The sequence below is a fragment of the Leiobunum rupestre genome, chromosome 4 (assembly GCF_980474605.1).
Source record: "Leiobunum rupestre chromosome 4, qqLeiRupe1.1.hap1, whole genome shotgun sequence".
NCBI lineage: Eukaryota > Metazoa > Arthropoda > Arachnida > Opiliones > Sclerosomatidae > Leiobunum > Leiobunum rupestre.
This window is the reverse complement of record NC_143387.1, coordinates 40,973,870-40,988,331: the sequence shown is the minus strand read 5'-3', so window position 1 is coordinate 40,988,331 and position 14,462 is coordinate 40,973,870.

Genomic DNA, 14,462 nt, shown 5'->3' with positions numbered 1-14,462 from the left:
TTCGGGGTCAGTGAAAATATCGGCGACGGCGGTGTTAGGCTTTCAGTTTCGATCTAGGAGCCCCAAACACAAGGAGGACGCAGCTAGCCTTTAAACATGCGAACGCAGTGTTGTGTACAAATTTCATTGGACGAGCCTTTACGCTGAACGTTTTACGGAAATTAGGAAGACAATTTCCGAATTTTCCCCTTCCGACGGCAGCAGGTGCTAAAGCGTCTAACCTAAGACCATTTACACCTGGACTACAATGCCAACGTTATAACTCCGATTTCGGAGTGTCCGCTACAAACACCACCAAGTGGAGAAAATCCGCGATAGTAATCCACAAACATGCAGCAACCCCCCCTTTTTTATCCCCCTTCTTTAGGAGGCGAACGGTTCGCGCTCTCTTCCTCTGTTTTTCTCTTGACGCCGTAAATAACGGACGAAAATTGGTAAAATGTCGGGGGAGGAGCGCGAAGTGAACGCGTTTTTTCAGTCCGAATTCCCTTGTGGACGAGAGTTGCCTCTAAATAGCGATGGTGGCGTTGGGGTAGCGGCGACACTAGCCTAACGACAACGCCTACCTTCATTGTAGTCCAGGTGTAAATGGTCTTAGGTCTAACCAATGAAAAATGTACACAAGAAAATGCACGATTTTTGACGGGTTGCGTTCTCCTTGTGTTTGTTGCTCTTAGGTTACGAGTTAGTAGACAGCGTACCGTTTTCGAATTTACTAACATTGGCAGATTATATAAAAAAGCTACTTTGTTAAAAGGGAACACTTGTTGCCAGACCCCCCTTAAGTTTATTTTTATTAAGAGCCACTGGCCCAAGCGGGGGGGGGGGATTTAAAATTAGGTAGGGAAAATAGGAAATAACATCTATTAACTTTAAAACAAGCAAGTATATTATAATATCGCACATAATCATTTGTCACGCTAGATCCCGCTCTCGTATAGGGTAGGAAAACGGCGTACAAATCATCATGGAAGATGAAAGCTAATGAATAGAATTGAGTATCGAAGTTCTACCCACGGTTTGATGCCAACTCCCACAAACGGGTGAATGGTGTTGGTTGAAAATATGGGGATCACATCGGGGTAAAATTGACACAGCAAACTAGCTTCATCGCACCATGATTCGGCCATCTAGATAACTAATATATTTTTGGCCGTTGCGGTTGCGCGCGTTATTTTCTTAGCTACAACATCTCCACAATGACAAGGTTTTAACTGTTTTTGCTGATGATTTTAAATCAAATTTAGCTATAAAGATAATAAAATGGGAAGGTATTGTGTTTAATATCACTGTAATTTTGAAAATATATTTTTTTTCCTATGGAAAGAGGGCGCCAAACAGTTATATTTCTATTCTACGTCACAAATATTTTACCACGATAACCCCTTTTTTCACCCCTCTAATTCTCCCACCTGGGGGTGGAGGAGTTCTCGCATGGGGTGTGAATCGCGCACCTCGATTCTATTCCTTAGCTTTCTTCTTCCATGAAATCATGTTCCAGAAATTTCCGTAAAATGTTTAATAAATATTTTTTAATTAAATTGAGAGCCCCCGTGGCCCGCAACCCCCGTTCGAATGATTTATTTTAAGAGCCCACTGATTTTTATTAAGAGCCATTGACCCCAAGACTCCCGCTAATTCCAAGTCTGCTTGTTGCATACCGTACCGGTGGGAAGTTACCATTATTGCTACAAGCACTATATAAACAGTGACTTGTAGGTCCTGGCTCTCGGAAATATTACTTTTTGGTGATGTTTTAATGAAGCGTCTATTGGCAATTTGGCAGACCACGAAGTAAACTGTGAGAAATGCTAAAATCGTCTCAAGTCATTCTCCTCAAGCATAAATAAATTCATTCTTGATTCAACATTTTAAAAACTGAAAATTTAGATACAATTTCAATAATTTCCAGCAATTAACATAAACTGGCCCTAAACAGTACACTGTTAAAAAAATTCGTTCAGAAGACGTTCAACTTATGTAATATAGAACGGTGTGTTCAAAATATTTTATTTCGTTCAAATAAGAACGAATGCTCTGTCGCCCTCTGGAGGAAGGCTTGTAAACTACACAATAGAATAGATTCGTTCCAATAGCTAGGAGATCGTTCCCTTTAGAACATGTTTTACACACAATCCAATATGGATTTATTTGTATTAGTTTCATGTACATGTACTAACATTTTAGAATGACACTTTCAACGTATGACCAAAAGTAACAAATAAGTGTGACACTATTTTGCGGAAAACGTCGTAAGGCCAAAAGTAACAAATAAGTGTGACACTATTTTGCGGAAAACTTCGTATAGCCAAAAGTAAGGTTTAGAGTGCGCTTTGTTATAGGTAGTTTTTTCGTACATTATTATGTTGTTTTAAGTTAGTGTACTGGTTGATTAAACTATTACTCGTAGTAATTTATTTACAGGGTGAGTTAGGACATGTTGTAATGAAGTTGTTTTTACCTCTCCGAGGGGACAAAGTCCCCTAGGAGGGGTTATACAACCAGCGTGTCTGTCTGTGGGTCTGTCAGGCCTGCGAACGCGTTCGCATTTTCGGTGCAAAGTGTAATCACTGCGTACGCAGTTTCTCAAAGGGTTGGCAAAACCACCCAGGTAGCAAAATGTGGTTAAAAAACCGTTTTAAAACCGTTGATAAATAGTAGTAAATCAAACGTTATAATAACGTAGATCATGTCCGGTGATTTATACTATAAAAAAACCGTTAGAAATACGTTTAGTTAACGTTAGTATTTTTCTAATCGTAACGTTACTTGTGCAACGTAAATAACACGTTATACAAAAAACCGTTTATTAAACGTTCAATAAACTACCATAAAACGTTTTTCTAACGTTAGTGCTCTAATTGAAACCAACTGTAAATCAACGTATTTTAGGAGTTATAACGTCGTTCTTATACTAGAATGTATGCCTTTTACATACTAATTAGAGCAGGCGTGATCTCCGAAATGGATCAATTTTTATTTAATGCATCTCTCACATAAAAATTTATTGATAGCCATAAAAATATAAACAGACACTGGAAAAAATTTAAGTTAAGAAAAGAAAGAACTGTACTTTTTATAAAACGTTTGGGTTACAATGCAATATGAACTACTAAAACATATCAGTTAATTAGATTAACACAAATCACTTTTTTGGAAAATAAAAAATTGGATCTACTTAAAACTTGAATATACGTTATTTAAAAATACTTAAATCGTATTTCCAATAATCGAGAATATTTGAAATTAAGCATTTAATTAACGAATTTTAAATATTAATTTCGATGTATACAGCGAATATAATATCTCCCTTGTTTCTAAAATATCACAAATCGCTTTTTACGGAAAATATACACGCTATTTATTGCAATACTGAATCTAAAATCTCCATCAGTTTGGTCAAACATCTTAAAAAAGTTTAATCTTACTTGTCGTTACTTCCTAAATATTTAAATCTTATTCAAATTAATCAAAAATACTTGGAGATAATCTTAAATCCCAATTTTGAAAAGCATAAACATATGGTATTACAAAATCTATTTCATTATTGAAGGTACACAAATCACCTTAACTCAATGACAACAGAAAAAAATATTCAAAATATAACAATAATGACATTCCTCAAAATTATTTAGTACTAACTAAGCAATATAAATTTCTCTATCAATATAAACAAACTGCAGAATTGCAGATGAAGATTGATTTTTATTTACCACAGCTGACTATTACAAAACTTTTTTATTGTGAATTTGTGATGGCCTATAGTATTTAAGATTAGCAGTAAATATAGCCCTAATGAAAATAATCCCTTATTTTAGGGTTAAGAAAAATGTAGAATGTTTCCAAATTTCAACTCTCAACATTGAATTAAAAAGCATTATTTCTAATTTTTTTACCTAAAATAACTGAATGCAAACATGGTGATCTAATGTAGAGACATCAATTTGATAATGGAATTATATCTTCCCCCAGACTTTGAAATTTTTACTTTAAATACAGACTGCGGTATTTTGCTCACCCGCTGTATCGCATACTAAGAATCATGTAATCAGAGCTAAATATTTGAATTTTTTATCACAACTATCTATTGCTAAACTTTTAAATTAATAATATGAATTTTCGGTGGCCTATAGTATTAAAGATAAGCAGGAAATATAGCCCTAATAAAAATAATCCCATATTTTAAGGTTAAGAAAAATGTAGAATTTTTCAAAATTTCAACTCTCAACATTGAATTAAAAAGCATTATTTCTATTTTTTTTTCCTAAATCACTTAATGCAAACATTGTGAACTAATGTAGAGACATCAATTTGGGAAGGGAATTATATTTAAAATTTTCACATTAAATACACTGGTATTTTGTTCACCCACTGTATCGTGTACCAAGAATCATGTAATCAGAGCTAAATATTTGAATTTTTTTGTCACAACTGTCTATTGCTAAACTTTTTAATTAATAATATGAATTTGTGATGGCCTATATTTTTCAAGATTAGCAGTAAATATAGCCCTGGTAATAATAATTCATTTTTAAGATTTAGAAAAATGTAGTTTTTCTCAATTTCAATACTCAACATTCAAATAAAAAGTATCATTTCTAAATTTTAAACTTATTGGAAACAAATTGAACCTAAGTTAATTTATTGCATACAATGTGAACTGATTTATAGCTTGAATAAATTCATAAAATCATAGTTTTTAAACCAAGTTTGTTAATGCAAATGAGACTTTGGAAAGTGATACAAAGGCTTAACTGCTGGGTCACGATAATCCATTATTAAATACTAAGCGATTATGTCAAATGACATTTAGTAAATACCTATTAGTGTTTTATAAGCTTATCATTAACTTGATAATATATTTAATACTTATAATTACCATATTCATTCAAATTACAGCACTATCTATTGATTGTTTAAAACCGACCGTGCTAATGTCTATTGCCTAATGGCGCGATACTTTTACCACTGCCTATAGTACAAATGCGTAGGTACTGCTTTTACTTTCACTTTAGATAATCTCTACCTGTGCAGAGCCACAGCCGACTTCGATTGGTCGCATGTATAGGGAGTTGTTAGTCCACGTGCGCGTGGCATGAAGGGCTTGCTACGGTGCCACCACACTCCTACGCGCATTACAATTGTAACATCTAGAATCCCGTTTCGGGGTACAAAAAGTGTTCAATCACTTTCTATACCCGAGAATAAAATTAATTATTATAACACATCACTTGAGCTATGCTTGAGCTAGGGGATGAAATGAATTTTTTTCTATAGATGGATAAATTACGAATAGGCAACTTAATTCGGCTGAAAATATGGTAAATGACAAATTGTAAGACCAAAAATAAGTTTTAGAGGTTTTGCTGTAGTATTTTTAACAACGATATACTAAAGTATTAAGTTAAAATTTTAACCTTTATCGTTGAATTAGTATCTATAAGAACGTTTATATGGTTATTTATCCTTAATGAAAAAATAGTTTTTAACAAAACCAAAAAGAAACGTTATATTTTCGTCTAAAAATAAACTTGGACGAAATTGATTAAAAACAACGTTATTTTAACGTTAAGAAGGTTATTGGAAAATTTGGTTCGAAACAGTTAAATTTATAAACTACAATTCAACGTTAGTAGAACGTTGAAAAAATAACTCATAACGATATTTCAACCAGATAACCAAAATTTAACCAAATTGCAACGTTGCTTTGCTACCTGGGCGTGTGACGGTGAGCGTTAACGGATGCATTTGCGGTTTGGTTTGGATGGTGTTTTTTCGCTCACCGTCGTGACGGTTTGGTGTATTACGTTTTTGTAATGTTTATGCGTAGGTTGTGAGTGTTGAATTTGTTGTGTTTGTGTTCTGATGGTTGTGCATGTTGAGTCTGTTGTGTTTATATGGGCGTTTTCTCTCCAACTTCTTCTTAATGACTTTGGGACGGACCGAGTGCTGAGTGTAATGCTACCTCTCAACGTCCAATGGCAGGGTTTCCACCAGTTGTACACGGTATTCGTCTTAGTATCTATTTGCGATCGCATCGGGCGGGATTTGAACCCGAGACCTCCTGATTGACAGACGGATGTTCTACTACAGAACCACCGAGAATTGTTACGCCTTATTGAAAATTAGACATTCAGCTTTATCGGAAGCGTATTTAATAGACTACGAAATTTTGGTTTAATTGAAATAGAATTGAAATTGAAATTATTGCATCGAAGAAATTCTAATTTAGCGTTTCTCTATTGATTAAAAACAAATGCGCCACCCAGGTTTCGAACGCAGACCATTCGGCTTGGCAGTCGAGCGCTCTACCACAGAACCACCGATAGCTGCTTAGATTCACTGAAATTAAGACAGGCATCGTAAGCATAATAGGTAATAAAGTCTTCTTTTATTAATGAATTTATGAAGGCCTAATCTGGTTTTTTTTAAAGGTTAAATCTTGTTTTAGCGCAGTCAGCCGAGATTAGACGGTTAAAGGGTAGACCCTGTGGGTGGTCCACTTTGTTAGTTTTTTTTGTTATTTATTTACGGGTATTATTAACGACCTATATATAGTTGTGTTAATTCAAAGGAGATAATTTAACGTTAATTGCTTTAAGAGCTGGCGGTTAGTCAAGTGGCTCTCTGTGCTTTGTTGATGGTAAGGTTTTTGCTTCTTGTAAATATATTTGGTGTGGATATTTGGATATCTACGATTTCTAACGCAGTCAATGATTTCTTGGGTGTGCGAGTCATTATATGATATTGGAAATTGGACGGCATTGGTCTTTTTCATGCGGTATGTGTCACAACGTCAACTGGAAGTTGAAATAAAATGAGCGTTAAAGATGCGGCAAGTATTTCGTAAGCGAGAAAAATACAAATACCATCTGTAGATGTTTCTTTCATTAAAATTTGCTTAGTATTATATTCAACTGATAAACATGTACTGTAAAAAGGGTTAAATTCAATTGTGCATTGTTTTAGTGAATCTAAATCGCTGTTGTAACTACTTAATTTATAATATTCTGAATAAATTAAACTCGATTGTTTCGTCTCAATTATTTAAATTAAAATTAAAATTTTATACCGGGCAGGATTTGAACCGAGAATACGTTTTTCGTAAATAACTCTGAATTGCGGAGATATCTTTGGGGGTCGTATCGAGAAATTAATACCACTAGGGACCATACTTCCGAGGAGAGGTATATTTTGGCTTGCCAACTTGTTGTAGTTGTATGTACAGTGTGTTTGGAAATTTACCGAAGATTCAATTTCATTGTTGGAGCGTATAGCTCCTTTACTAGCGACTCAAATGGCGTTAGGTCTGTAACGCTGTTTCTCAGAAACTACCCCTCCTATTGAAAATAATCTTTACACGAATAACTATATAAATAACCTCCGTGTCCTAACGAAGTGGAAAACGAAAAAGGGTTGTGAAAGGTCCGAATTTATAGGACACGCACCGTTTTTTTTAAGTATATTTTTATTTGATTGGCAAGGTAAGCGAAATTCGTTCGGAAATGTAATTGCCCCAGTTCTTGAATTAAAATTTACAGAAAATATTTCGTAATATACTGCAATTTGGTTTGACGTTTTCAGCATAAAAATAAATTGTAAAATCGTTTGATAGCAGTTCTCGGCCTGTAGGCTGAGAATAGAATGAAATATCTTTAGCGCTCTGAAAAGGGTTTATTTATTTTACGCATATCACTTTCGTGGTAGATATTTTAAGCTTAATAAGATGGATGTAGTTAAGGTTGGAACTAAATTCAAGTAATCTAGTTTTAGGCCTGGTTTTCCTTTTCGGTGGGCATTGGGTTAGGTTAGGTTTCTTTTATTAATTTAGCATGATGAACCGCCGGCAGGAGGCATGAGCTATAGTTTTGAAAGCAATAACTTTATGTACTCTTTGTATTGAATAACGATAAAGCATTCCGCAGCGAACGACAAAGCGTTCCACCGCGAACGACAAAACGTTCAAATTTGAACAAAGAAGATTTGTTCAATATAGAACATCTAAGTTTAATATTGAACCATCAACCATCGTTCTTCATCGAACGAATATTTTTTGTTCATATTAGAACAAAATGGCGTTCTGTTATAGGGACAACCTTCTGAACGGCGATTTGTTCAAATTCGAACAATTTTTTTTAACAGTGTATGTTGTAGAATCGTACTAAGTAGTATTTATTATTCTTATTTCGATTTACTTAGAACGGCACTTAACTAAAAGGTTTAAAGGTTTTTATTTGCCGTAAGAGAACTTACACTCTTTTGGAACAGAGCGACTCCGAAAATGGAGCTCAGCAGCGCGTTAAAAATATACTCAGATAATCAGTAATGGCAGCTCTTTCAGAAACAAAAGCAGAGATTATCTGAACAAGTTAAACAAGAAAAATAAAACTAAAAGGATATAGAATCCGTATACAAATGGAATAAATGAAATATAAAATACAAATTATGTACAAAAGTTTATTTATTTATTTATTATTATGAATAACAACTGCAAAGCCAAAGGCTGGCTTATATGCAGAAAAACAGAATAAACAAGATATAAGAATACATAAATAACATCAGGAAACTATAGAGGCTTGGAGGAATAAAACAAGTATACAGGAGTTGCGGAGAGCTGCGAAATCGGTTTCGGAGACGGAGGGGTTCAAACCATAAAAATCTCAGTAACTAGAATGCTGCCGTGTAACTGGCAAATGGACCAAACGCCGTGGCAGACAAAGCCAGATCTCAGCCAATCAGAGCTCAAAGAGTGGTTCTGCCAAGAATTTAATGTCACCAGAGAGAATGACGTCTCCTATCTCCCGCGATAGTAGTGGAACCAAGGAGGATTATTATCCTCCTGGGCGGAACCACTCTATGGCCTCTCATTGGCTGAAGGTTCACAACAAACTGGCGACAAGCTCGGCCGTAGGCGCCAGCATTCTAGTTACCTATGAGATTTATATGGTTCAAACGCGACTAGCGCCAGCTGCATACAGAATTTGGCAACTATTCTCATTTTATAGCATTGATTTCGCGTCGTCTGGTTTGTTTTATTCCTCCAAACAAATACGAGTCATTTTGGAAAAAGGCGCAAAGAATTTATAAATGTTTCAAAACAAACCAGACGACGCGAAACAATGATATAATTTGAGAATAGTTGCAAAATTCCGTATGCAGTTTACGGTCACTGGCGAAACCGATTTCGCAGCTCTCCGCAACTCCTGTATACTTGTTTTATTCCTTCAAGATAGAGGTATACACTTTGAATGTCTATGCACGGCCAACTTTGATCACGCGCTGTTCGCGCTACTACGGCCAACACATTCGTCGAAATTCCGCGAACAAGGATTTTCCCCTTATAAACTGTACTAAAATGTGTAGGAGTTCAGCGCCACGCTCGGTTGTTATATTGTCTTCAATGTAAAAGCTATTCTAAAAATAATAATCCGCTAGGGGCACTGACGTCATACACTTTTTTTGCTCATAGGTTAACACAGAAACGTCAACGAATGAGATGGCCGCTGTAGCGCGAGAGATGCGCGAGAAATCAAAGTTGGCCGTGGTCTAAGGTGCCATTGGGACGGTGATACGAAAGCGCGTCAAGAAAAAGGCGGGGCTTAACTACGTCAAGTGTAAGACGTAACACGATATTTCAAATTCATTGGCTCGAGGTTTGACGTGAAAAGAATGCGTCGTCATGGTAACCCATATGAGATCTTCCCTCGCAAAATAGGCTTATAAAACAATGGATTTAAAAACCTCAATTTGTTATCGTACTTAATATTTTAAAGTAATTAGTATGTTCTTCGCGAAAGAAGTGTAGTGATACCTAATTTCAGGTATTTGTATGTTTATAAAAGAGATAATCAGGTAAGCTAATAATATAATAACCATGACTAGGCGTAATGACGAGTTTTCGTCGAATTAGGGTAGCGAGGCGCGAGAGTTTTTCTCGTGAGTTTTCCCGCTTTAAGACACGCCCGTTTCTACGAGCTTCATCACGGCCGTAAAAATTTTCCTTAGACATTCCAAGTGTATATCTATATAGTTTCTTGATAACATTATTTAACAAGTTGGAAAGCCAAAATATACCTCTCCTCGGAAGAATTGTCCCTAGTGGTATTAATTTCTCGAGATAACCCGTAAAGATATCACCGAAATTTAGAGTTATTTGTTAAAAATGTTATCCCAGTTCTATCCCGCCCGGTATAAAATTTTAATTATAATTAAAATAATTGAGACGAAACGACCAATTTTAATTTATTCAGAATATCATAAGTTAAGTAGTTACAACAGTGAGTTAGACGTACTATAACAATGCACAATTGAATTTAACCCTTTTTACAGAACAAGTTTATCAGTTAAATATAATACGAAGCAAATTTTAATGAAAGAAATATCTACAGAGGGTATTATAACGACCTTTCGCTTTTTGGTTTATAATTTTAACGGAATCGGGCCGATTTTAATTAAACGATAGTAATTTTGTTGAAAGAATATTCCCTAAGGCCACGCGATAAATTTACGAGAATAATTTCCCGTCGCCGTTATATCGAAAATTTATTTGATTCGGGATTGCCAGAACTGTAATGTTGCGGGCGAGTGATTAGAAAATAAAATGGCAACCAGAATTATGCAAAATTATAAATGTTTATTTTTATTCAGAACAGTCTATGGAACGTTCTAGATTTAAATTTCATCAATAACCCAACAATATATATCCCTTCTACGTAATTGTACAGAACTCAAGAGTCTAAGACTAGATTTGTCTTAGTTCATCGTGATTGAAAAATAAATCAAAACACTCTTACACTTAAGTAAATATCATAAATTATACTGAGTATAAACTAACTATAAACTCTGTCTTAATTAACAGCTGAGAGCTGTTCGCTACTAATTACTTCCAATCTACTTAATTACCCTCACAGGTTGAATTGATAATTTCAAGGGTATAATTAGGTTATTCCAATTCAAAAAAATAACAATCAATTTTATCTTACAGCTGACTTGAGTTAGTTCACAATTACTTTAACACTTTCAGTCTTAAACACGCACTGATCATACACTGAAGTCCATTCACTCACGTTCCAAACGCGAAACACAATTTATCGCTTTTCTTGACCGAAGACCAAACATACTAATTAAAACCGCAAAGTTACCTCATAACTTTTGACCGACACCAGGACCCCGTCCTGTAGTAGTTCGTCTGAAAGCCAAGAACTAAGAAAGACTAAATCTTCTTTATTGACGGCAACGGCCTTATATACTGTTATTTTGTGTTTTTTTTTTACCCGTCGAGATTTGATTAAAGTTCGAAAAATTGAAGAGATTATATTTTTTACCCGGTTTGATTGATAGTTCTCCACACGGTGGCGCCATATTATTACTTTGATATAGTTTCCGCGGGAGGTATGAATAATTATCCTTTTTCTAAGCGATATTAAAAGGTAACAATGAACTACTTTTTGTGTTTTAACGAAATTTTGTTAAGAATTTAACAAAAATTTAAAACAAAACAAAAAACCGTACCAAAGAATAAACAAACAAAGTTCAATAAACAATATATACAGATATTGTATTAATCCGTTTAGTAATCACTACTTCGGGAAAAAATGAATTGGGCTGTTGGGCTGTTTTTTGGGCTACTTTCAGAGGTTTTCGATAATATACACTAAAATCGGTAGGATACCGATTTCTTTCAAATGAATACGCTTCAAAGCACTCCGAAATATATTACTCTCAATATATGTACAGTTTTTCTTCAAAAATTCGATTAATTTGTACTTAAAAAAATATGTCGAATAATAAAAATTGGAGTTTCTATAAAATTTCCCATGATACTTAAAACTATAACATCACGCAAACACCAATATTTTGAAAAGCACGCCTTTTAAAAAATAAACTCTCGCCAAATTGGGCTAGAATTTGGGCTTGTTTACAAAATAGGGCCTATTTATAATTGGGCTGGAAATTGGGCTCCTTTGAAGAGCTGTTGGGCGGTGAAGGTAAAATTATATCTGGCAGCTCTGGTCACTCGTTCGATAGTTAGGCTTGGGCTTTGAGGAAGAAAGGCTGACTGGGATTCGGACAAGTTATCAGAACCCAAAACAAGTGACCAATCAGCGGTGGCAAGGAAGGCGCCAAACGACTCGTAATCTCCTGTGAAAAAATTAGGCCGAGCGACAAAAATAGAATGGGACCCATGTAACTGAACTTGAAAAAGAACAACACAATGGTCACTTTTAGCCCAGGGCTGAGGATAGCTCAACCAAAAGGTCAAAGGCTAGGGACAGATCGGAGGTTAAAACTAAATCTAGAATATTGTCCTTACAGTAGACCACCGTACCTAGTACGGGAGTCAACAATTTGATCAAGAGATATATACAGATATATACAAATATAAATGGCACCGAAAAAAGGCAAGAGAATTGAGGGACTAATTAAGGCAAGTTGCTTCGCCGCCACTCCAGTTTGAGTTTTTGCCAAAGTGTAAGGATGGAGGCGACCATTTCTTTAGTATTTCTAAAGGGTCGTCACGATGGGCCAAATGCCAGTTGACCTGATTTGTGCCGAGGGAACACAGAGGGCAGACGAGTAGTACATTGAGAGTGTCCTCCTTAGCTGCTCCACAGAGTTTACACTCACGACGTCAGCGGAGTAAGGGCCTAACTCAGACACTGGTTAGCAGGGGGCCCGTACGTGCTTCGAATAGTAACACACTACTGTAACTGCCGGTATAACAATCCTCCATCTGTGGAAGTCGTTTTAGGGTATATAAGCATAAACTACGCTCGTGCCCTACCTGACTCCGCCAAAACTGGGCAGCATAAACCGTTATTTCGGAATTTACATAATTCAACCACAGCCTATAGTTAGTCGCATTACCACGTTTAGTACCTATCCCATATTTGCGGTCCACGCTACCTCGTACCCATTAGATCTAATGAAATCATAGACCTGCAACATGTAATGGCGGCGAATAACCAAAAATGCAAGCCTCCAATGTTTGGCGTCAAACAAAATCTATAGTAGCCAGCATTGTGTGTATGAGGGTGTTTGGAAAATATTTTAGGTGAATGCTTTTCGCTTGTTCTCGAACAAAAGGAGTACACTTTTTACGCTAAATTAAACTATTCGCTTGTTCTGGTGGAGATAATTACTCTACACCGTATTATTATTATTAGTGAAAGGGGGTGAAGGGCTAAGGACATGCCCGTTCGTGCACTTTGACCAGAGGTCCATTGTGCAACCCGAACCTTATGACTTAAGAAGCCCAATATCCGACACAAAGCTGAAAATCCTCTTGGCCGGAATATTATAGAAATCGGAAGTTTCCAGCTGATGCATACCAAGATGCTCGAATCTTTGGGCTGCGTAATAATCGGCCCTTTCCAAGCACATGAGAAGCGGTTTCCTCCTCAACCTGACATGCCCTACAGATTAGATCATCATTGATTCCGTAAACTATTCGTCAGAGTATTGGGGCTACAGTTTAAACCTCCTTTTCAGGAGAAGGAAAAAGCAGAGATGAGTGCGCCTCGAGTTTTCGATATCAAAGTTTTTGGCGGGTCAGGTTGGGCATAAAGGAATAGCTTACTATTCCTCCATGGGTCGGGTCAGGTTTAATTTTATAATTTGTTTTGGGTCGGGTTTTTTTTAAACAGGTCAGGTTGGGTCAGGTTTTTCATAAAACTGATCAGGTCAGGTGTGCTTTTAATATGTTAGTGATCGGGCCTTCAAGTATATATTGCAACAGCAAATCTCTACAAACAGAGGAGGCCGCTCTAGCATTTAGTACAAGTGTATACTATAAACATAAAAAGTTCAAGTTTTTCGGGTCTGGTCGGGTTTCAATTTTATCGGGCCTGTTCAGGTGGGTTTAAAATTTTAAAAATTTTCTCGGGCCAGGCTGGGGTGGGTTTCAACTTTGGTGGGGTGGGTCGTGTTTTTGTAAAGAATAACTTTGGTGGGCCGGGTCGGGCTTTAAAACTAGCTCGGCTGCCCCATGGCAAAACCTTTTAACCAACAAATTTTTGAAAAACTAGATTTTTACACATCAGTATTACTAAGGCATGTACAAAAGTACTGTAAAAGTTTACGGTAAAAGTCATAAATATTTAACTATTTATGACTTAAAAAATTGTTTTGGATTTTATAATTTTCGCATTTAAAACCACGTTAAAATCTTATAACTTAGGTTTTGAAAAAGTCAAATATCTCAAAATTACGAGTGTTGCTTAAAAGATTTTGCCTTGGGACAGCCGAGTTTTACCCGACTAGTTAAAAGAAAGTAAACTGATAAAATATTCTGCTCATCCAGAATTTATCTACTAAAATGGCCACAGGCAGCCATTTTGAGAAAACATTTCTATCCCAACTCTGAACTATTTGCCACCATAGAACCGCAGTAAAATGACGTCATAGGGTTACTCTACTTACAATACTCCAAATCCCCTAACAAGCGAAGAGTATCTGAGAGT